Source organism: Cavia porcellus, unplaced genomic scaffold (assembly GCF_034190915.1).
Source record: "Cavia porcellus strain 051 isolate PalLab524CR breed Dunkin Hartley unplaced genomic scaffold, mCavPor4.1 scaffold_13, whole genome shotgun sequence".
Lineage (NCBI taxonomy): Eukaryota > Metazoa > Chordata > Mammalia > Rodentia > Caviidae > Cavia > Cavia porcellus.
This window is the reverse complement of record NW_026947496.1, coordinates 22,154,434-22,179,325: the sequence shown is the minus strand read 5'-3', so window position 1 is coordinate 22,179,325 and position 24,892 is coordinate 22,154,434. Positions and strand designations below refer to the sequence as shown.

The window sequence follows — 24,892 nt, the reverse complement described above, 5'->3', positions numbered from 1 at the left end:
GGAACAGGGAGGGGGGAGAGAGGGAGGAACGGAAAAGGACAAAAAGGACAGAAGGAGAAGTGGAAATAAAAGTTTTACAAATAAGGAGAGAAAGAGGGGTTAAAGTGAGGAGGGGGCACTGGGGATAAAAGAATCAAGATATATTATGTACATGTATAAATTATAATGAATGTGATCATTATGTTCTCCTAAAACATACCAATAAATTCAATTTATAAAAGAAAAAGGAAAAAAATGCTCAGTATCCCTGGCCACTAGAGAAATGCAAATTAAAAGAATGCTAAGATTCCATCTTACTTCAGAAAAAATAGTCATTAAGAAATCAAACAATAACAAATGCTGGAAAGGCTATGATACAAAAGGGACCCTCCTGTATTGTTGTGGGAATGCAAACTAGTCCAGTACAACCATTGTAGAAATCGCTATGGAGATTTCTCAATGAATTGTAATTAGAAATTCCATATGCCCCAGCTGTCACCCTGCTATATATCTTCCCTAATCAGTTTAAGTCATCGTACTATAATGATACACATATACCAATGTTTATAGCAGCATAATTTGTAATACAATAGCTAAATCTTGGCAGCAGCCTGTATACCCATCAACAGAATAAAGAAAATGTGTTCGCTATATGTAATGGAATACTACTCTGCTATAAAAAGGACATACTTGAGTATTTGTAGGAAAATGGAGGCACCTGGAAAGTATAATGCAGAGTGAAATAAAGCAGACACAAAAGCCTAAATACCATATGGTAGCTCTCATCTGAGTGAGGCAAAGTACAAAAAGAAAATGATAAAGGATGGATAGAAAAGGACAAGGGGCTGGATCTCATACAATAGGGAAATGGTCCAAGGGAGCAAGAGCAAGGGGTGAAGAGGAGAAGGGGAAGTGTCATGTACGGAAATCAAATGACCCCAATTAATGTAAACACTATATAGCACACCACAAGCTAAGACAACATGAACAAGTACGAAAAACAGGGTAAGGGGAGTAGAGGAGGTGGGCAGAGGGAAAGGAAAGGAAGAGGGGATTATAAAAATAGAAACAAGCTGTAATATATACATGTAGCCACTCACTCAGATGATTGTAAGCTGCATGAACTGCAAACACGAGCTAATAAACATTTTTAAAAATTATTTTAAAAAAAGATTTACAAACCTAACTTACAAGAATTTAAAGTGTGCATAAGAGGACTCTTCCCTGGTTATATTAACAATACTAAAACCAAGATATTTCCTCTTTAAAAGGCAACATCCAAATATAGAAGTCTTAATTTCAAAAAATCCTACAGAAAATAATGCTTATCTGCAGGTTGTGAGGTTTTTGTTTTGCTTAGTTTTATTTTGTTTATTAGTCACAAAAGCACAAAAATATCACTTTGTTCAAGAAATTATAGCATGTGGCTTGCAGACAAAGAATCTTACACCAACATCTAGGGCCAGTTTCCCCAGGTAAAGCAAAAGTTTTCTGATCATTCTGGATCTGACTACGCATCATTACGTTTAGATGAATAACCTTTTAGTTATCCATTGTTCTCTGCTTTTATTTCCCCTTGTCTTATAAGACTGAAGAATTCTGAATTCCACAGGCAAAAATGTATTTTTCCTTATAAGAATCAGCCTCTTGCATCTTACTTAATTTAAGGTCATTCCACCCAATCAGCTGAGATAAGGGCACTTTCATTTACTCCTGATCATTTAGATTAATCTTAATAGAAAAAAATTTGTTTTATATAACATAAAAGAGCATAGTTCAAGTTCCTCTTTGAGAAAGGAAAATGTGAAATTAGAAATATGACTATCTTTAATAGAAGTCACTTTTTGCTTTCTAATAAAAAATTATGAAGCAAATAACTTAAACTCAAAATACCTTAATCAGGGGCTGGGGATTTAGCTCAGCGGCATAAGTGCCTGCCTTGCAAGTGTGCAGTTCGATCCCTGGTACCGATAAAAACGAAAAAGACAAAAAAAAAAAAATTGAAAAAAATACCTTAATCAAATTCTGTATATTTTAAATGTGAGCGTTAAGGAAACTGAGGTTGGGGTCCAATGGATGAAAAGAGTGTTGATTAATTACTACTCAACTAAAGTAAATGATCTGAACTAAGATTAAAAGAAATGTTTTTTTTTTTCCTCTTCCAGCAATGATAGGTTTCTCCGTGGGGTTTCTTCCTACATTTCAGTTGAAGGAAAAGTACACTCTTGCTTTTTCCAGTTGTCTACAGGAGCCTGATTTACTCATCTGAAAAACCAAACCTTTATATTTGCACTTACCTAAAGACTTGTCAACCGTGTTGTAAAAATATTATTTGAAAAGTCATTAAATATCCCCAGGACAGAGGTAATACCGGGTCATAAACTATATATGCTGTTCATAACTTCTAATATATATGATTATAAAATAAACTGAGTAGGTCTTTAAAAATTATGTTCCTGCCCAGGACTAAATCCTTGTCCCACAGAAACTTTACAAACTGTAGTTTCCAGCACTGGACCACCAGCTCTGCCTGCTGTCTCCTGGCTGCAGCTGTTTACAACTAAGTTGGATCATTATAATTAAAGAACTTCTTGCAAATTCTGAACCCAAATACAGTGTAGAGCATTGTTCATTCATCAAAATTATAGAAAAACAAAGTTTCTTTTAAAAATAAAGGTCAATCTAAAGCTCCAAGTCATTAAGTCAGAAACAAAATTATTACTTAAAGGTGGTGAAATACAAGCTCAGGAAGAACTGGAGAAATGGAATTTAAGGCTTTAAATTCCTAACTACTTATGTTAACCAAGGCAATCTTAAATTAGAAGCATTTTTTTTTCCTTCGAAGGAAACTCATCTATACAGCAAGGATTGGACTACAGAAATAATTCCTAACCAGAAGAGTTATATCACAGAACCTAAGGAACTCTGCCAAATATACATACCCATCCACACCCTCCATCTACTAAATTCAACTCACAAAAGGATGCTGATGTACACTTTTCATTTGTAAATTCTAAATCTTTGAAGTCCCTTCCATCTCTTATGTTTAAATTAAAGGGAACCAATAAAAAAATCTAACATCTAAACTAGCAAAAAAGGTATTGATTACATAATAGCATTTTACTGAAAGAATACCTGGTCTCCATCTTGTATAGTTGTTGAGATGGCTTTAATATTAGATTTGTATTTCAGTCTTGTCTAGAAAGGGGAATGGGGTCTGGTTAGAGTTTCCACTGAGGTCTCTATGAGACCTCTTTGGAAACTTCCACTTCTGGGGTGTCTGAGCTGACACCATATCCCAGGAATGAAGCCCACCCAGCTCACTTGCACTAAAAAGTTGAGCTGCCCAGTCTACTAATTCTTCCATGCCTACTCAGAGTCCCACATGTCCTTCTTTCAACAAAGACTTTAGGAATTATGATTCCAGCACATGTCAAGTAATAAAAATGACATATGAATTTAGTTTACAAGTCTATTAGTCTTTTCTATATTGACTTGTTTCAAAAAGTTTTTCTTTATGCTAATGCATTGTGGATAATTTTATTATATGTCTGTTTTAAAGTTCTGAACTGGGCCGGAAATATAGTTTAACAGTACAGTGCTTGCATGGCAAATGCAAAGCCCTGAGTTTAGTTCCCAGTACCAAAGTTTTGAACTATATTTCGAGGCTAATAAATGAAAATGTTAAACAATTGAATTATTAAATTTGTCCTTTATCCTCACTAAGAAATTGAGTTAAATAATAGTAAATAGTCCAACCAAATTAAATTATAATGATTAGATAATTTCCTTATTCCATAAGCCAAGAATAATACTTAGAAGTAAGTTCTAAAACCTGAAACTAAATTTACCAATAATTACAAAATACTTATCTTTTAAATGCATACTTTTAATGAGACATTTTTTATTTAAAGTATTAAGTTAAATAGTGAAATATACCACATTTATAGACAGGACTTGATATTTTGAATATGTAAATTCAGGCTTTCCCATGAACCAGGCTCCGCCATGCAGATTAGGAAGAGACTCAGAAAACAAAGCACATTTTCCCATGAAGCAGGCTCTGCTGTGCAGATCAAGAAGAGACTGAGCAAGAAAACAAAGCACGCCTTCCCACTAGCCAGGCTCGGCCATGTGGATTGGAAAGAGACTCAGCAAGAAACAGAACCATGCCTTGCCATGAAGCAGGCTCCACCATGGGGCTCAGTAAGAGACTCAGCAAGAAGACAAAGCATGCTCTCCTGCAAGCCAGCAGTATGTGGCCTGGAAAACCGGAAGAGCATCTCCCGCCACAGTAAACAACTGGTTGATTTGGAGGACTTTGGACAAGGTGACAGCAACTGAGGTGAAAGAAAGAGCTTGAAGCTTGTATCATTTGGTTTATGCTGTAAGCCTGGGGCTAGTGGTCTGGGCATCTGGTCTTGGCATCTACTTGGAGGATGGCAGTGTGCACTGTGCAACTGTAGGGGATTTCCTCCTGCCTTGTTTTTGAAATCCAATGTTTTGTTCCATTTTACTGTTTTGTTTTATTCCTATGACTGGTAACCTGAGCAACTATTTTGAAGATAACAATATGTAGTATCACAACCATTGTTAAATTCCTAACATCTTGCTTTGAAAACGTATAAAGACATTGGGTTTTTTTGTTGCTGTTGTTGTTTTGTTTTTTAGTTTTGTTTTCTTATGTTTTTTTCCCTTAAAATAAAAAAATGTAAATTCACTCCAAATTATCTATAGATTCAATGAAATTTCAATAAAAATTAAAATGAGATTTTGATGGGAAAGGTTACAAAATGAATTTAAAGACTTCCAGACAGTGAGGAATGCTGAAGAAGCCCACTTTATCCCCACCCCAACCCACACATTTTCATATATGTTTGTCTTAGTCACTCTTTTGTTGCTGAGACAAAATATACAACACTCACAAGTTAAAGGAGAAAAGGTTCATTTTAGCTCACAGTTCATAGAGGTTTCAGTCCACAGTTGGCTGGCTCCAAGGCAAGGTGGCATAGAAGAGGGACAGCACAGAGGAGAGATAGCATTATAGTTCCGTGTCCAGCATTCAGGTCAATATGTGGCAAAATGTGAACTCCAAAGGGCTTCGGGTGGTTCTACCCCGATGGCATTGCTGGCAGTTGTGCCCTCATGGTTTGTCTGTTGGGCTGGCTTTCCTCACTTCTTGTGGCTTCCTTCAGACAACCCTCCTTCCTGGTTTCCTCAGCCTTTTGGGGTCTCCACCTCACCTGCAGCTTCACGTTCACAGCTTCACACACTGCTCTCTCGGGAACATACTGCCTGGCCTCCTAGGTCTTTTTCTGAAATCCAAGTGGAAGCTTTCCTGACTCCCCAGCTATTGCATTCTGTATGTGCTTAAACCCAGCACCACATGGATGACCTCCATGTCCTCCACAGCTGGAACAGTAACCAGGCTTCATTTTTTCTTGGCTGTAAGGTTTAAGTGCCTGAATTGCTAAGTGCTACAAACCCAATCCTGGGGGATAAATCCCTAGGCCACATCATTCTGGAAAGTGATGCCTTGGGACTTTCTTCTCAAAGCAGTCTTTTACCTTTGCATTGTTGAGGCTGCAAAGCGTAGAGTTCTTCTAGTTCTTATGATGCTCCCATGCAATCTTTTCTATCGTCTAGTTCCAAACTGAGCATTTCAACAACAAAGTTCTCCTCTGCTCCATTTTTGTAGTCTGTAGTTTTACTGAAGTTTCCTTTTTGGCCAAACTCAAAAAACTTTTTAAATCTTTTTGATCAGCTGTTTTCATTGATTCTTAAGAAACATCAAGCCAAAAGCCCCCAACAGTAACCAGGCCACTGCCTCAACATTAGATTGCCTGGAAATTTCTTCCACTAGATCTATTAGTCCACTACCCATAATCACAGTCTCATATAAAGTCTCAAGGCATGAGAAAAATACAGACAAATTTTCTACTAAAGAATAACACACAAGGTTAGAGTACAACTGCCCATGCAATCCTTTTTCCCCAACTCAAACCTCCTAACCTCGTCTTTATCAGCTGCATTTCTATCAACATTCTGGTCTTCTGAGTTCTGACCAGATCCCCCCATCAAGCTCATCTTACAGCATTCCAGGGATGCTTCTTCAATCAGCATCTCCAAACCTTTCTAAATTCTTCTCACAAACCAGTCCAAAAGCTCCTGAACCACATAGCCAAGTAATGTCACAGCAATGACCTCACTTCAATGGTACCAAAATGTGGGTTAGCTACTCTCTTGTTGCTGAGGCAAACACCCATAAGTTGAAAGAGAAAAGACCTATTTTTACCTCATGGCTTGTAGATGTTTCAGTCCATAGTCGGCTAGTTCCAAGGCAGGCTCACGGCAAAGGAGAAACAGTCCAGCGCATAGCAGACAAGAGGAAGCAGCCAGTAGCAGCCTTCTTTCTGATTTCTCTTTTATTCCTCCAGAGTATAAGCCTATTTGATGGTACCACCCACACACCCAGAGGCCTCCCTATTATCCACACTCAGAACTATGTTAACCAATCAGAAGATTAACTCAATGTTACACACTCTTAATCCCATATCATACATCTGTGATTCAGTCAGTTCCAAAATCCCCTACCCCCATGACCTCATGAGGATGGGGGGGCATCAAGCCACAACAATACTCTGGGTAAAATTTAACTAAATATTTTTAAAAGCACAGCTGAGAGAAAAACTAGGAAGGAACCCCTCCCCCCCCCCCAAAAGAAACTCAAAACCTACAATGTTGATTAACAATTAAAGATCCAGTAGAAAATAAAAACAGGATATGCATCTTGGCCTGTAGCGTTTATCTACCATATGGAACTGGAATTAGGCATCTTATATAAAGTGAAGAGAAAAAACTTCTTCCTCTAAACAGAAAAGCCTCTTGCTCTGCTGTAAATGGAAAGAATCACTCATGAGAAATTAGAGATTTAAGCTTGTTGAAGATACAAGGAAATAGATCAAATGAACTCTACACAGGATTGTACACTGGATCTGAAAACTAAGAAACCAAGTAGGCTTTGACAAATAAATGTAAAACTGTCTCAAAAGAACACCTTCATAACTCAGGGTGCATGAAACTCACATACTGATAAACTTATAGTCAACAATGATGAGCCATACAGGCAAACCATCCTGAAAAAAAGGGAATTGGGAGATGAAACAAAAGAGAAAATTTACTTGCACTAGAAATATAGATGCCATAGTTCTAAGAATTTTAATGTGTTTAAATATTTGACAAAAAGTAGAATAAAACCCATAAGACATTATAAAACAAAAGATCAGGAAGATTTTAAACACTATCAAGATTGAGTCCTAGAATTAAAAAAATACTTAAGGAGGGAAAAGTAGGTTATCATAGTAAGATGTATAGATGTTCAAAAGTAGTTTTCCCTTTTTCCTCCAGGCATGAGTCTGCTTTGATAGAACTTATATGGTGTAGCACAGCATAGCACAGCACAGCATAGCATGAGAGGAGCATACCCACCACCTCACAGGTATCACTCACACTCACGAGAGATGCTTCCTTTATAGGATGTAAATACCTGTAGGTAGAAGTTCTGGGAGCATCGATTTTGCCACAGGGAAAAACAATAGTAGAAGATATTTGGTACTCAAGGTCACACAACTTATTGGTAAAGCACTTCTATTACTCTTACCTACACTAAAAGAATTGCACATGGCATCTAAAAAGCACTAGAGGAACCCAGCATTACTCTCAGGATCCTAAGCAAAAGCTTCCCTAAAGCCACAAAAGACTGGGTCACATTTCCATTCCACGGCATTGTCCTTCCTCTGTTCCTTCAGGCCACTTTAATTCCTATCCTTGGTCCAAAATTCCCTTCTAAGGAATAAACTACATTTGTTTTCTGTCACTGTAAATAGTTATTGTATAACTCACATGTGTTTTTCCAGTTGTCTTTTCAACACTTAAGAACACACTAACTCAAACATTATTTGAATTTTTCTCTTTGTTACTTCATCATTAAACGACTTTGAATAGCATTTCAAGTTCTGGGAACATAATCTGAAAACTAATAGTTTAAAGCCCTTTTAAAATTCCCAAATGCCGAAGAGAGAAATCCATTAGCATTCTTGTTTGTTCTAGAGTTTATTGGCTTATGAGCATCATCTTTATTGTTTTACAGGAACACAGTTTTTTTTTTTTTTTAATTGATCAGTGGCAGAATACAAATGGTGAACAATTCATCTTAGCTGTTTATTGCTTCTGTGATTCTCTGGAAACAGAAGGAGTAAAATGTCCTGTGTGTTTATTACACAGAGGCACTATCTCAGCTTATTTCTCCAGCTGTGGAGCAGATTGCAAATCTCATTTTAAAATTACCTAATGTATATTTACATTGATTAATTAAAATGCTCCTGGCATCATTTTAAGAAATGAAAATAGTTATGGCATTTCTGTGAATAATTCATACAATAATCATCTCTGCCCTTTCTTTTTACCCTCTTCATATGTATCACTGAAAATCTACAGATGATCATTATAAAGAGCAAGCAGAACTTGGATGATATAATGAGAAAGTTACTTTATCTGCATTGTATGTTGCCTCTTTGTGTTGGTTAATTTAATGTGTCAGTATAACTAGACTAAGGGATGCCATATTGCTGGGAAAACATTATTTCTGGGTGGGTCTAGGATGGCATTTCTAGAAGAGATTGACATTTGACTCTGTAGACTGAGTCAAGATCATCCCCTGCTAAAGCAAGTAAGCGACCCATTGAAGGCCTCAATAGAAGAAAAATGCAGAAGAGGGCAAATTCTCCTCCTAGAGTTGAGACGTTTGTCTTCACCTGTCCTCAGACATCACACCCCCTGGCTACTGGGCCTTCAGGCTTGAACTGAATTGTACCACTGGCTTCCCAGGCCTCCAGCCTACAGTCATCAGTCCTCTACCTTCCACAGCATACTGGACTGAAGGCAGGAGCTTCAACTCTCCCAGCCAGCCTTCTCCTTTTCTATGACTGCACTTGTACAATAATCACCCAAACTGATGCCCCAGGAGTTACCCTGGATTCCTCCCTTAACCTGCCATAACCGGTCGGTCGCCAAGTCCTATTAATTCCATTATTAATTCTCGCACCTGGCTTCTCCTCCCACCACCCCCCACCCTGCTTTCTTTAATGCCTTCATTGATTCTGTTTCATACTTTTTAAGAAGGAAAGTGGACCATGTTTACATGCTAATAGAGTCCTTGTGTAATATAATATCAACATGTTAACATGGTACCAAAATCTGTCTTAGTCACTCTTTTGTTGCTGGGATAAAATACACAGCAAGTTAAAGGAGGTAAGGTTTATTTTACCTCACAGTTTCTAGACGTTTCCGTCCCTAGTCAGCTGGTTCCAAGGCAAGGTCATGGCAGAGGAGAAACAGTTCATGGTCGTTTAGGAGGGAGCAGCCAGCAGCAGCCTTCCTTCTGCTTTCCCTTTTATTCCATCCAGGTTACAAACCTATTCAATGGTGCCACCCACACCAGCAAAAATACTTAAAGAAAAGACAACTAATGAAGCCAGAATGAGAGGTAGAAACTTGGCCTAGAGGGGAAATGAATTCTTAAGGAGGAAAAGGCAAAATTCATTGTCTGAGATAGTGTTTTTCTCATAAGGTTAGCTAGTTCAACTTTTTAATGTTATTCTACATCCCATGCTAGAGCTCAAACCCAGGGCCTTGCACATGCCAGACTGGTTGGTGCTCTACCCCTGTGCCACACCCCAGCTCTAATGTTAATATTTTCTTTCTACTCTGAAATAAGACATTAGAAGGTGATGTTTTATTTTATTTCATTTTGGTTTTTTGAGACAGGATCTTGCCATGTGGTTCAGGCTGGCCTTGAAACTCACTATGCAGCCCAGGCTAACCTCAAACTTGCAGTGATCCTCCTGCCTCAGCCTCCCAGGTACTGGGATTACAGATGTGTACCTCTATTCCTGATTTCTTTTTAATATCTTTAACTGAAAACAAAAGTCACCAACTTTTTAGCCTCTTTGAAAGTTTGGTATGACTTAAATCCAAATCTGATTCCCCAAGCTGAATATCTATTAATTACTGACTTCTTTCCCTGTCCCTTCCCTTTCTCCTATAGGATAAACAATTATATCAGCTCTTTACTTTTTCCTATCTTCCTTGCACTCACTAACCATTCTATTACTTTTTCTTTCTATCTGCACATCTTTACTGAAATTACCTGTGGCTAAAGTCACAATTAACTTCCTAATTGCCAAACCTTTGTTCTCATTTGACTGCTGTTTTGTTAAATTTTTATATTCCCAGTGATCCTTGGTTTGACTCTTTCCTGGTCTTTCTCCCATGTTCTGGCCACTCCTTCCTCATCTTCCTCTAATGACTTCTCTCCTGGGTCCTCAGAGTTTCATTGCTGAAAGCTTCTTCTGATCCCCCACTCCCACTGGACAGTTCTGCATGGCTGTCTCCTGCACAGCTGCTATCCATCTTGAGTCTGTGTTTTGACAACCTGTCTATTTATCTAAGGCGATCTTTACGGCTCTGTTCAGCAAATATTGTTTTTCCCAGGCATTCAAACCCTGCTTTCTAGGTGAAGGAAATGAGACAAAGAAAACTAATATGTAAAAAATTCCATTTAGTGTTGGGAAAGCACTGAGTCAACAGCCCTTCCAAACCCACAGGTTAACGTCCTTCAGGTTGACAGCAATTGTATTAAGGATAAAATAATTACAAAGAAGTTTAAAACTGGGTGCCATAGTTTGAATATGATTTGTGATCCCAAGATTCCACTGTGATTAAAGACTGGTGAGAGGTCCTTAGGTCTTTGGGGGTTCACCCCTTGGATTCTTTTGAGAAGAAAAGGAAGAAACCTATCCCTGGCTGTGCTCTTTCTTTCTGTGCTCTTTCTTTCCAGATGTGCTTACATGCGTGCTCCCACATATACTCAAACCATTGCTATCTGCCGGGATATAACATGGGTGAGATCTGAGCCAATACCAGCACTAGGGCTGTGAGCCTCCAAAAAGTGAGACCTATCTTCTTCAAAGGCATCCTGTGCCAGAAGCTTTAAACATAGTTGTTTTTAATCATTATAAGACTATTGAGTTCCACACACTAAATATATCTAAGCTGCAGTATAAAAATACATGGAAGCCAGGTGTGGTGATACGTCTGTAATCCCAGCACTCTGGCAGGCTGACCCAGGAGGATTACTGTTTGGGCAACTGGGTTTTTACCAAGTTTACCAAGATTTACCAAGAACCTGTCTCAAAACAAAAATAAAGAAGTCTGGAGATGTAGCTCATTGCAGAGACCCTGGGTTCAATACCTAGTACTGCAAAGTGCAAGCCCCTCCCCTACCAAAATGGTGAGTTTTTAAAAGTCTTTTCAAATTTTATACTCCCACAGAGACTCGAGAAGTAGTGTGCAATGTTAAAAGTGACATGCACTCTTGGCCAATGTGCTAACCTCTTGGGGTTACAAATCTATATAAAGGAGATCATAATGGCTGTTTCTCAGAGCTGAGAAGATAATTTCTGTATGTAAAATGGTAGCAAATTGTGGCATTAACAAGATCATTTCTTTCTTTTTTTTTTTATCAGTACCAAGGATCGAACTCAGGACTGTCTGCTTACAAGGCAGGCGCTTATGACGCTGAGCTAAATCCCCAGCCCCTAACAAGATCATTTCTTGATATCCCATATTATCTCTCAAGGTTGAATATAATCCTCCTGGTGACAATTAGGATAAAGTCTTTTGTAACTACTGAGAAAAGAAAAACAGTCAACACTAGAATCTAAGAAAGGTAAATCTTCAAGATGAAAGGTAGATCTTTAAGATAGAAGTTCTTGAAAGATACAAGCATCAAGATGCAGAACTTCTGGCCAGGTACACCCACAATCCAAACTACTCAAGAAGCTGAATCAGAAAGATCACAAGTTGAAGTTCAGCCTGGGCAACTTAGCAAAACCCTGTCACAAAAGAAAAAAGAAAAAAGGATTGAGATGCAGTTCAGTACTCTTTGGGTTCAATCCCTAAAACTGGGGTGCGGGGGGAGTAGGACTGTGAAAGGATTAGATTTCATAGGGCTTTGAAGACTAGACCATCTAATGATTACTTCTGTTATTTCAGAGTAAATCTCTGGAGAAGAATCTGAAGGCTGACTATTCCTGAATGACTAGCTCATTTAGTAAGTTCTAGGCTTCACACACTGTGAACTTACTCTTTCCCTCTCTACAGCCAGCTGTCTTCCTGAACCACTTTTCTTCCCGTCACCCAGATGAAGTAATCCCCTCACAATGTAATAAAAGCCCAGGACATCAGAACCTTTATTGTCTTTGTAAGTTACCTACATTGCCTTTAATGCAATTTTTGAGTCTCACTGGAAATCTACTTGCTATTTTGCTCCTATTGCCACATTACAGAACTGAACAAAATTCTCATTACTACAAAAACTAGAAAAACATAAAATTTAATGTCTATTCTCAAAGTTTAGATAAGCATTTCCAAATTCATCTCACTGTAGAAAGAAATGATTAAACCTAGATGACTTCTAAAGTGCCTTCCAAGTTTAATGCTATGTAACTATTTCAACATTGTTGAATCATTGGGAGATAACATAGTACAATGAAATAAGTCAGTTTGTGATGCAAGCTTCTAATGACCAGTCTTTGCCTAGGCAAAGGTATTTCTTAGAATACTGAGCTAAAAATGTAACCGCATTCTGCAACCTATGCAACCATGTTCTAACTGATGGGAGGAAAAATACTCAACCCTAAGTGCCAGCAATTCCTCTGTGAGCTGGCGTGGCAGGGCGAGTGTGGGGTCAGTAAAGCATCGAGTTACAGGCTAAATTAAAGGTCTGCAGAGGAGCTGCAGGGTCTAATCATCCACGGTCAGAGGCTGCCAGAACTGGCTATACCACCCTTACCCACAAAGGACTCTGCGTAGGCCAAGCAGGCAGTAGACTAAGAGCTACTCTTTAAAACATCTCTTTAAAAAGAAGAACTTCTAATTCCAAATAGCTCTTTACAGAATCATTTCTGTGAAGCTCTTAGTTTTCATATTGAAATGCCCAAGCAAAATTAATCAAAACCTAATGCTTATAATACTATACCACAGAAAATATTGTGGGTTTTTGTTCCTATTAAAAACATTATATATATATATATATATATATATATATATATATATATTAAGCACCAGATCAAGTGTACATGCACATACACAAAAACCTTAGAAAAATAATAATAGTTTTGCCTAACCAATAAAATTGTACTCTGGCGATAACTACTCTCATTAAGCCAATATTCTGCAAAGGTCAGCAAGCAATAAATAAGTCTGCATATTTTTGTGGCATGGATTGCAAACACTAGATCTATAAGGATGAATTAAGGTCACTTTAAAAATTCAAACAGTGTTTTCTAGACTTAGTTGAGTTGAATCATGTGCATCTGCACTATTTTTCTTGGGGGAAAGTTAATTTTAGAAAGGAGAAAAAGTTTGCCAAGAAAACAATCACATTGGCACAATAACTAGACAGTGAGTCTTTTCTTAAAAATTCAAATGCCTTTACAGTCTCCAGCTTGCCCTTAATATTCATGAAAGCAGGTACTGAATATCACTTCTATTTCATAGTAGGATAGTAGAGACCTCATTTTATTAAAGAAGAAGAGGAGGAGGAAGAAGAGAAATTATATGCTTTAAATATTTTACCTGTTATAACTTTTTTTTCAACATTAGTCCTTCACCTTCAATTTTCCAAGACAGACAAATAAATAACAGTCTTTATTTTCCTCTGTAGCTGCCCTCTGATGGCTTGAGGGGTACTTACAATGCCACAGACATATAGATGGATATATATGAAATGCAGCAGATAAACCTCTTTGACAAAGTCCAAAATGGAAAAACCATTTAGTAATAGTGTAAATAGAAGGTAATTTACAGACCCCATTTAATCAACTCAAGGTAGAAGAGTTTGGTTTAAATAATTAGGAGCATAAAAATGATGTAAATTAATTTAGATGATCATTCTTCCTCCTGGCGCTTACAGATAATAGCCCATTTAAGTCAGTTGCAGTAAAGTAAGCAACAGGTTTAAAATATCAATGGCCTGCTTCCATCACTGACAAAAAGCCAGCCAAGCCGAGTAGAAAAGGAGCATTTGCCGATTGCCAGGAGAACAGGCCCCAGCCTTTAAGTACAGCTGATAGAATTCCTACATTTTAAAAATTGATATCGAAAAGCTAACTCTCCAAATAACTCTTAGTATTTCTCCCCATCCTATATCTGAGTTTCAAATGAATGTTAACGTTTCCTTCCTAAAATTGTCATCTCAGAATCAGAGATACTGCAACAATTTCAAGCTGAGGGAAGCTGGGTTCACTGGGTCCCCTAGTTCCTGTTTTCACACTGAACATTTCTAGGTGCACCCTCCCTGTCCCATGCAGACCTTCCAGATACTTTCAAGGATTATTAGGAGAAGGGATACCGATCTTTAGAGGTGTTTAAACTGTAACACATGCCAGCAGACTCTCGCACACACACGCGCGCCCACCCGTGATCTGAACCAGGATCTCAGGGTGGGGCTCGACTCCCCCCCCCCCGCCCCAGCTCCTCAGTAAGAGCGATTGGGCTTTAAACTGTGATAAAGGTCTAGCCCTGTTATCACCCAGAAAACCTTGTACACTTACCGCATTATTTAACAAGAAGGAAAATAAATAAAAGCGTCCTAACCTATTGTTTGGTGTAAATATAAAAGGTGGCATATTTAGCACGTTTGGCATCAATATTCTTCCCAAAGTTAGCACAGTAATGGTAGGGCGGGGGCTGGAAGAAGAGGAATTATGGTTATCTCAAATTGGCTGTTATTCCAGATCCTGGGGGAAATCAGTGCGTGGGTGTTCGCACCGTATACCTGGAGGGGAAGGAGGACCTCTGCCTCCCGCATCCACCCAACATCTCGGGGTTCAAGGAGTCTGGAACCACCAGGAGAAGGGGGCGACAGTTAAGGGTGGAACCTGGGGAGAAGACGGGGGTCCCTGGTCAGGGGGAAGAAACCAGGATCGCAGAGAATCGGACCCCTTCGGGCCGCCTGCCAGCGCGTCAGCCTGGCGCCGACGGGATCTGGAGAGGGAAAAGGTGACGAGCGGGGAAGGCCGATCAGGCACCTGGTACTGCGGGTCACGGCGCCGCACGGGCGCAGGTGGCACCCCAGTTCTGCTTACCTTGAGCCCCGGGTCCGAGTGCGCAGTTGGGAGACTGGAGGAGCTGCCAGGCTCCCTCCAGGGCGCGCACCCGCTCAGGCTCCGCGGTGAGCGTCTGCGGCTGCGACTGCTGCAGCTTCAGGTATCAAAGACGTTCTGCTGCTCCCAGACCCTCCTCCTTCTCCTTCTCCTCCTCCTCCAGCTCCCCGGGTCCCTGGCCCGCCTGCGCCCCCTTCCCTGCTCCGCGGGCGCGGCCGAGCCTCCGCCGCTTCTTCCCGAGGGCGACAGCGATGCCCTCCCCGCCGCCCCTTCCCTTCCGCGCGCGCGCGCCTCCTCCAGAACCGCGCTCTCCTCTCCGGGAAGGAGGCAGCGCAAGGGGTCCTGGAAACCGAGCGCGGGACGGCTTGTGAAATCCTTGGCACAACCTTAATCTACGCAGGGAGGCCCCGGGCACCCTTCACAATCAGCCCTGCGTCCACTCTTTTGTCTATCACATCCCTGAGCGTCTGATGCTCACGTGAAGATCGTGTCGGAGAGACTCCGCTGCCAGACATTTAAATTTTTCCAGACCAAACCTTCCATTTTATTGCTCTTAAAATATAGACATTCCTACGATTTAAACTTAGGTCGAGTTAGCCCGGGAAAGCACATGCCCAAGGCTCCTTGGCCAGCACCGCCCGCGATACCTGCCACCTGTAAGGGCCCTGAGTCCGGGGAGGAGCGGTCGGCTGCACCCTGGCTTTGGTTACTGAGAGGCCTGGAGGCTCCGCTCACCTAGGAGGGACCGAGTTCTGAGGCTCGAGTTCCAGACCCGGCAGGCGGCGGATGTGTTCAAAGAGCTCTGCTGGAGGATGAACTCGCACAAGGCAGGGCTCACTGGAGAATATAGAAGCTGAGAACAATGGGAAGGGATGGGGGGGGACCTGTCACTAACCTGCAGGAACAGGGAGAATCCCCACTGAGAACACCGAAGATGAGCTGTCAATGCCCTCATTCACCTGGTTATATGTTATGAACAGGTTAGGGCAGTGTAAGGATCATAGTCACAGGCGTGACCAAGGCTGATGGGAATTTTCTTCCTAGTTTTTAACAGAACCCTGAGAGAGGCAAAGACCTATTAGAGATTTCATATAAATCCTTTTTATATATGTATCAAATAACTTTCTTGAAACAATATTCATCTTTGGTCTTTTCTTTTTTGGTATCAGGAATCAAATTCAGGACCCTGTGCTTGCCAGGCAAGCATTGGGCCGCTGAGCTACCTCCCTGACCTCCAAATAACTTTCAAATTTGAGGGTTTAAAAACATGAGTATGTATTAATAAAAGTCAGGTTTCTCTAGTAGGCAGGGTGTAGATACTGGAAGATAAATATTCACTAAACAAAAAGGGGAGGTAACTTGGGGCTGGGGCTAGCAGAGCGTTGTGGGGGAGGGTACATGCGCAGAGGCAATGTGAGCCATATTTGAGGGCCAGAGTCATTTGGCCTGGAGCAGGAGAGTATGAGGAGGAAGTTTTCCAGCAGGAGGAACAACATGAAGAGAAAGTCAAAAGTAAGAAAAAATGTGGCAATTCAGAGAATTTAAAGCAGTTCACAGTGGCTGCAGGACTACCTCTTGGAGGTAGGAGTGGAGATGACTGGAAAGAATGAAGGCCCTGACAGGGTAGAGAGGTAAGTGGAAGCCAGATCATGTAGCATTTGCTAGGCATGGTTTACAAACTGCATTTATTCCACAGATAACAGGGAGGCATTGATATGTGCTTGGCAAGTGATGTGGAACCAGGTTTTAATTTGAGAAACACTACTGGCTACAGGCAGAAAACAGAAAAGGATGGGAGAAAGGATAAAAGAGGATGAGGCCAGAAGACCTCAAAAGGAACACCTACCATCAGTCATATCAAGATTTAGCTTCTCATGCCTCTGTGGAATCTAAGTTCCATCCCTGACAAGCCCCTAGAAACACAACCTCCCTGGAAGGGAGGTAGGGTAGGTGGGAGAGGGAGAGAGGGGAAGGGGAAGGGAAGGAAGGAGAGGGAAGGGGAATCAGTGGTGAGAAACAACAGAGCTAAACAGAAATCAGAGATGGAGAAAAAAATGGCCTTTTTAAACAAAATATTTTATATATACAGTGACTCACACAGCTCAAGGATAAAAAGCATGTTGATTTATAATCGAGCAGTAAGATAAATGAAAGGGAAATTTGAGACACAGGGACCATGTTAACAAAGAGTTGTTCTTCAGTGTCCGGGGGATCATTGGTCCCATGACCAAAATCTGTGGATGCTGGCTTTTTATGTAAACTCGTATAATGTTTGCAAATAACCCACATACAACCCCCCTACGCTTTAAATAATCTCTAATGATTTATAATACCCAAATGTAAATGCTATGTAGTTATACTGTATTATTTAGTGAAAAGTGATAAGCAAAAAGTCTGTACATGTTCAGCACAGTCACAACCATCAAAGACTTAAGGGTATTTTTGATCCAGGGTTGGTAGAACACTTGAAAGCAGAATCCATAGATGATAGGTTGACTATGTGGATGTGTGGGGTGTTTTGATTTGTTTTTTGTACCAGGGATCAAATTCATGACCTTGTGCTTGCCAGACAGGCGCTTGTGCCAGCCACTGAGCTAAACCCCCAGCTCTGTGGATGTTTATATATGTATATACATATATGAAGAAAAAGAGGGTGGGAAATGATAAGGTATTAGCTCATATAATTATGGAGCCTGAGAAGTCCCACAATCTGCTATCTGCAAGTTGAAGACCCAGGGAAGCTGGGTATAATTCAAAGACTTTAGAGTCAGAGATGATGGTATAGGTTTTGGGTATGAAGACCTGAGAACCAGGAACAATGAAAGTTGGAGATCAGTGTTTCAGCTCAGTCACATAGATATGAGTGAGTTTGGCCTTGGTTTACCTCTTTATTCTGTTCAGATCCTTGATGGATTTGATGGTGCCATCTGTATTTGAGAGGGCTACCTGTTTTACCCAGTCCCCTATGTGGAATATTAACCTCTTCTAGAAACACCCTTACAAACTCTCCCATTAATAAAAGTTCAATCAGATATGTAGATATCCTATGGCCCAATCAAGTCCACACATAAAATTACCATCAAGTTGTCTTATCTTGATTTTCTTTCATCTTTTTTTTTTTGTCCCTTTTGCTTCATTTTTTTTTCCTTCCTTCTGTTCCTGTTGGCCTTTTATTTCTAGGACAAAATAGCTGACAAAATTAACTTAAAGATTTATTTTGGTTCGTTGGAGATATCAGCCAAAACATCATGGCAAAACAGCATAGCAAAGGAAGCTGAGAGAAAATGAAAGAACTCAAGAAAAGTTACACTCTTCAATGTGACCTTTCCTTCCAAAGGCCCTATCTTCTAACAGCATTTGCTGTGAGCTCATTCATTGATAGGTTAATTTACTGATAAGGTTAGCACCTTCAAAATTTCACCACCTCTTTATACATTTTTAAATACAATCAAGTTAATTAACTATCAAAGCTGGACATGGTGGCACATGCCTGTAAAATCCCAGCCCTTGGGAGGCTGAGGCAGAAGGATCCTACAAGTTCGAGACCTGCATGGGTTATAAAGTGAGCTCAAGGCCAGCCTGACTGCACAGCAAGACCCTACCTCAAAAATACAAAAAAAAAAAAAAAAAAAAACAAACAAACAAAAAAAAAAAACAAAGAAACAAACAAAAAACTATCAAGATTAACTATCACAGGTTTCTCCCGTTAAAATGGCAGAAAGCACATCTCTACAATTTCTAACTTTGTACATTCTAGATCTAATTACCACGTGAAATTAAAATTTCTCTCCTGAATTTCAAATTCTCAAGGAAAGGATAAACTTGACTGAGGTCAGACCTGATTTTTTAAAAAGTCTACAAAAATTCGTTATTGACTGGTACAGATCCAGGATACTGAATGCAGAATGAGGAATGAAGGTGTTATGCTTTGAATGTGTCCCCTAAAAGCCCATGGAGTAAACTGCTTGGTCATCAAACTATAAAAGTACTGAGAGGAAGGAATGGGACTTTCAGGAAGGTCTAGTGGAAGGAATTTAAGTCACTAGGAACATGCTCTTAGAGGAAATATTGGGAACCCAGAGCCGATATGCTGCCGGACCACAGGCCTAAAAGTAACAGGTCAATTGCCTTGGACTGAAACTTCCAAAACTGTGAGCCAAAATAAATCTTTCTTTTAAAATTAATTTATTTATAATATTTCTTGTAGGGAGAGTAAGCTAACTACAACAGAAGGGTATTTCAGAAGACTGAGAGAAAAAGCATCTCCTCAAAAAGGGTACTTCAGGTAGGTGACTCAATATATGATTGCTGGGGCTGGGGATTTAGCTCAGCGGCATAAGTTCCTGCCTTGCAAGCAGGCAGTCATGAGTTCGATCCCTGGTACCGGTAAAAATACAAAAAAAAAAAAAAAAAAGATTGCTATAAAGTAAGAATGTAATTAAGTAAGTACAATACAGCTTCATGTGTACCACAGTAGACATGAACAAAGTACTAAGAAAACATACAATGCAGCAAGGAAAAGGATTTCCAACCACAGAGACAACGAGGGGTACTTCATCATGAAGACAATGTTTTGAGTCTTTTTTTTTTTTTTTTTTGTCTTTTTGAGCCAGGGTCTCACTATGCAGTTCAGGCTGGTCTTGAGCTCACTTTGTAGCCCAGGCTGGTCTCAAACTTGCAATGATCCTCCTGCCTCAGCCTCTCAAGTGCTGGGATTACAGGTGTAAACTACCACGGCCGGCGACAATGTTTTCAGTCTTAACAGCTTAATCAATTCGTCAAACACACTAGCTAGTTTGTGGGATTTGCAAGATTTCTCCTTGTTTAGTGGACTAGTTTTTTTTGGGTGGGGGGGGGAGGATGAGGCTTCTGGGAGGGAGACCAGCTGAGGCCTGAAAGAAAAAAATAGGTGAGTATGAGAATAGTTAGAGGTTTAGAATCCAGAATACTGGATATGAGGCACTGAAAAGAAAGGCCAAAGATGATTTCAAATAGTCAAATGTGAACAATAAAGCACATAACAATGCGATTAAATGCATTAGTGAGAGATTTGTTGAAGAGAATTTTTTTTAAAATATTGAGTTTCAAATATTGATAAGATACTGCATGAAGGTATCCAATAGGCAGTTGATACTAGTATGATACTCAAAGAGAAGGTCAGTTAATAGATATACTGGTATGTACTTTTTTTTTTTTTAAATTTTTTTTTTCCCTGGTACTGGGGACCAAACTCACGACTGCCTGCTTGCAAGGCAGGTGCTTATGCCGCTGAGCTAATTCCCAGCCCCGATATGTACTCTATTATTCTAGAGTTCACAGGTGTCACAGACATGAATAAGATTACCCAGTGCCAGCCAGGTGTGGTGGCACACACTTGTAATCCCAGCACTTGGGAGGCTGAGGCAAGGGAATCGTTGCAAGTAAGCTCAAGGCCAGCCTGAACTGCATAGTAAGATCCTGACTCAAAAAGACAAAAAAAAGATCACCCAGCGCAATCAGGAATAAGGAAAAAATCAAGCTGGTGAATGGTTGATAGCCAACATTTCAATGGCTGCCAGACACATGATAGTACTATGTTCCACTCAAAAGATGGTTTTATTTCTTTTTTTTTTTGATGGTCTTATTTTTCAGTAAATCAACAAAAATATCAAAGCTCCATACTTCTCCATTTTTTTGGTTTTATTCTTTCAACACTTGATAAGGTATATTAATGAAATGCATTACAAATGATGCTTTTCTAAATTTAGAGAAAAACTAGTTATTGGAGCAAAAGCCTGGTAAGTTCTCATTCTTGGTCTTCTAAATCTACTACCATCTCTTCACCTTCTCTGATGGCTTATCCTGTATAGTCTTCCATGGTACTGCAAAGCTAGAACATCCTGTTTATTACCAACTAAGTGCTTATTGTTGTATTCAGATAGTCTCAAACTTAATCTCAAATCACTAAACTGTATACTTTAGTTAACTCTTTGTACCAACATAGAGTATGATGTAGTGTTTGTGGAACTAAATGTGTCACTATATTTGTATTTATGACTAGGTTTACAAAAGAATATGGTCATCAGCCTATTCAAACCATGTTAATTTATTGTCAATGTCATAGATAGTCCTTAAATAGCATCCAGACATGAGACTCATGTAACAGCCTAAGAACTCAATTGAGGCTCATTTCAATTATGCATTAGGTACTGTGCCAAGCTCTGAGAGTGAATAATAAAAGTATCAACATGGTCCCTGTCCATGATGCTTACAGCCTGGGAAAGATACTATGCATATGCAAGAGCTAGATTAAGTGTATGAGACAGGTTGATATGAGCATACAAAGAATATAAAAACTTCTGAAAGAACCAAGTTTTTAATAATGCCAAAATAAAACTAATAGATATTTTCAGGTAGATCCTGTTACTAACAATTATGTCATATTGCAATTATTGGCCCCTTCCATAGCAGAGACAGCAATACTCATCAACTCTTCCTCGTGTGCCCCTGTATCAACTAGATCCTTTGCTGTTGGGTGGAATCCTGTGGCCGTTTTGGCTACTGACTGCTGAACAGACTTAGAGAAGAGTTGTGAGGATGAATTCTCTTCCTGCTGTCTTCCCCTACCACTGAGAACATAAAGGACTTGTATGACGTGGTTGATGATCAAGAGCACAGAAGCCTAAATCAATGAATAAGAAGCATGAATGGAAGCACTGGAGAGTTGACTGAACCAATTAGAGAGCTTTATTAGGACACTGAAACCGCCTGTTCTAAAATACCTTCTCATCACTTAATTTTTTTTTTTTTAGTATGAGGGATCAAATTCATGACCTGCACTTCCAAGGGAGGCGCTTATGCCATTGAGCCAAATTCCCAGCTCATCACTTAATTTTTAAAAATATTCTTTTTATTTTGGTTTGCATTCACTCAACAGGCAAATGCTTATTGACCACCTTCAGGTTAGGAATTGTCTTGTTAAGAATACAATAACAAAGGAAGTTTGCAGCCTCAGGGAACTTACATTTTAGTAGGGAAGACAGACTATAATTTCAGGTAGTGTTACTTCTCTTCATTCAGCAGACCCTATCACTTTCTTGTGCACGACCTCAAACCACTCCCTTTTCTCCTTCTTCCTTGCCGTCCCAGCAAAAATTCTAACAGGCTAACTACTTCTTTTCCCTATTTCCCACCTCTGAATACAGTAATGCTGATCGTTACCTTGAAACCCTGGCCTCAACAAGTCCTTGTAGGAGCTTGGCCACACTATTTTGTCTAACCCATTCATCTCCCACCCTAAATCCATTATTTCCTTCATCCCAAAACTGCCAGCAGTCTTCTCCCATACTCATTCACCATCAGTGTCCAATCTCACTCAGAAACTTACAGAACTTCTGAAACCTTCACTACATCTGCCAATCTCCACCCTGAGTCTGTGCATGTATCTTGTGTTCCCTGTTACTGTTGTTTTGAATGTCTCCAAATTTCATGAGTTGTAAACTTAATCCCCTATTTAATTCATATATTGATGGCACTGGGAACTGGGGCCATGGGGAGGTAATTAGTTATGAGGGTAGGGTCTCAATGTTACCTTTACTTTATGAAAGAGACCCGACCTCGCACACTTTTTCTGTCACATCGTAAGGCCTTCCCTACATACTGCCACCACTTTTGGATTTCTCAGAGCCTCTAAAACCATGAGCTAAATACACTTTACCCTTTATCAATTACTTGGCCTTAGGTGTTTTTCTCTAAAAGCAGAAAAACAAACTTTACATTATGTAGAAGTTGTCCATTGTCCTATTTAAGGCCAACTTCCATTTGTGCTTTAGATACCATCTCCTATGGCAGACACAGACATGTGCCACTCAGGTCCCTTCTCAAGGAAGGATCTGCTATCCAGCTGCTGGCCTGCGGTCAACAGACACCATCTGCTAGTTCCTGTTGGACAGGCCAGCACCACAGGGTCATTTTACCTGCAGTCGTACCCTTCTGGGGTCAGCTTATAGGCAAAGACTGAGCAACTCCAGGGTCAAACATCAGAATACTCTGAAGAGTGATACTCACTTTAGAGCTCCTGACAGGGTTGGCTCCAGTGTGATCTCTTTCCCTGCCCAATCTTGTATCCCTTCCCTCCTTTTATAGGTCTTAACCCAATAATAAACACTGGTTGCCCTGAATTCTATTTTAGCATCTGCCTACAGACAACCAACCTGACTTGCCTACTATAGATTACCTTTAGCTACTGTCTCCTCTTCTTGCATCAGCTTTTCCCTCTGATTACTTATCATCATATAAACATGATAACATTTCTTTGAAAACACACTCTCTGAGCTCCATCTCTGCTCCCTTGCACAGCAAAATTTCTGGAGAGTACCTGAATTTCTTGCCTGTCCTTCTCTATTCCCAGTGTTGGCACTTTCATATTCAAGCATCCCTCCCCAAACACACATCTAGAGAAATAGCTCTTGACAGCATCACCGATATGACATTGTTCCATCTATAATCCATTCTCACTTCTCACCTGATCTGTTAGCAGTGTCTGACCCAAATGATCATTATTTTCCTGGAACACTCCTTTGTCACTTGGCTTCTGGGTGGGACACAGCTTTCATCCGATTCTTCCCCTACTTCACTGGCCATAGTTGCTCCTTCTCATCTCTTCTGCTTACTATTCTTCCTCTCTGAACCTATGAAGACTGAAGCAGTCAGGAGCACAGTCCTCAACTGTCCTCACCACTACCTTTATTCACTGTGATCTCATCAAATGCCAGGACTTTAAATACCATCTCCATGCTAACACCTACTAAATTTATACTTGAGCTACAACTTCTTTCCCTGAATGCTACAGTCATATTCAACTGCCTATTCAGAATTTCCATTTTGATACACACAAGAATACCAAACCTAACATGTCTAAAACAAAACAACTGATTACAATCTCCCACCCTTCCTAGAAAGAAAAAGGTCTGTCCACCCCTAACCTTCGAGGTGGGAAGGTTGCACCTGGGATCAAACTCACAACCCTGTGCTTGCCAGGCAGTCACTTATGCTACTGAGCTAAACTCCAGCCCTAAATATTGTTCTTACAATTGTTGCTGAATCAAAAACCCGAAGTTATCTTGCCTTGCTCTCATCACCCACATTGGATACTTTGGAGAATTCTTTAGAGTACATCTAGTTTCTTTCCACTACTCTTACTTTCTCAAGTTCTCTTTTCAAATGTTATCATCTCAAGGATCTGCAAGACCAAATTATACAAAATAAAATCCCATCCACCCTACTGGTACTTCCTATCTCCTTTAACACTTTTTTTTTTATTTTTTGTCTTTTTCTTTTTTATCGGTACCGGGGATCAAACTCACGACCACACACTTGCAAGGCAGGTGCTTCTGCCACTGAGCTAAATCCCCAGCCCCCAACACTTTTTTTTTTTGATATCTGAATCAAACACAATATTTCACGCTTGTTAGGTAGGCACTGTGCTATATTCCCAGGCCAACCTACCCTACAAACAAGTATTTGCTACACAATATATTCACTTGTTTGTTCACTGTGTCAAGTAGAATGCAAGCTTCAAGATGGGAGGCATGTGGTCCTGCTCTAGCTGCTAGCAACATCTATTTTTAAGTGAATGAACTAAATTAAAGAATGGTGTACAAACAGCGATAGTCTTGGGGGAGAAGCATTTGAGCAGAAAGCTAAAT

General features: G+C 40.0%; 1 protein-coding gene across 2 annotated transcripts in view; it reads right to left on the bottom strand.

Moving 5' to 3' along the window:
- Window positions 1-23,877, bottom strand: part of Rnf144b (ring finger protein 144B) — a 181,607-nt gene extending 157,730 nt beyond the window's left edge. The window contains exon 1 of one of the 2 annotated variants that reach the window (XM_003468763.5): window positions 23,710-23,877. The gene's annotated coding sequence lies outside the window, so the exon portion shown is untranslated. Of the gene's footprint in view, window positions 1-15,188; window positions 15,320-23,709 lie in introns of those variants that run through there. The other variant, XM_063259939.1, reaches the window with a different exon arrangement.
- Between the last annotated feature and the right edge of the window lie 1,015 nt (window positions 23,878-24,892).